The following is a 614-nucleotide window of genomic DNA, read 5'->3' as shown; positions in this document are numbered from 1 at the left end:
TTTTTTTACATTCACTTTCTTTGGCATAGCACCCTCTTCACCCATCACTTCCTTTTTCTTTCCTTTTCCTTTTCTCTGTAGAATGAAGGAGTTAAATATATGTTGTGTTTTCAGTATATAAATTTGCTATAGCCTGGCAAAAATCCAATGATGTATAGACCATGTAATGCTGTCTGTTTGTAATTATTTTGTGGACTAATATATATACATATGTATATTTTGGCTTTAAGTTTTGGATTTTACAGGTTTTGTGTGTTTTATGATGTGCTCATGAGGATGGAAATTGTGAAGCAGTTGTATGTAAAGTTCTGTAGTTGTCTAAAAATAATAAGAAAAGAAAGGAGTGAGGCAACATGCTGTACCTCCAGAAACCTCCTGAGGCTGCAGAATGTTTCCGATGTCCAGTATTTATTGTAACTAAATGTTTTTAAGCATTTGAAAAAAAAAAAAGTGACAGTGGGACTAGAGTGAAATCTTGACAGAGTCACAGAGGCAAATCCTTGAAGAAAAGCAGGCTATTTTGATATATCTTTGCTTCGACAGTATTTCTTGTTATCTATAAATCACAACCCAAAACACCATTTTTTAGTCTAGACTTCCTAGCACCAGCACCA

General features: G+C 34.0%; 1 protein-coding gene across 2 annotated transcripts in view; it reads left to right on the top strand.

Moving 5' to 3' along the window:
• The window catches only part of LOC119591264 (8-oxo-dGDP phosphatase NUDT18-like), a 40,396-nt gene that overhangs the window by 38,138 nt on the left and 1,644 nt on the right, over positions 1-614 (top strand). The window lies entirely within an intron of this gene.

The sequence above is a fragment of the Penaeus monodon genome, chromosome 28 (assembly GCF_015228065.2).
Source record: "Penaeus monodon isolate SGIC_2016 chromosome 28, NSTDA_Pmon_1, whole genome shotgun sequence".
NCBI lineage: Eukaryota > Metazoa > Arthropoda > Malacostraca > Decapoda > Penaeidae > Penaeus > Penaeus monodon.
The sequence above is the reverse complement of the archived record's forward strand: the minus strand, read 5'-3'. Positions and strand labels throughout refer to the sequence as shown.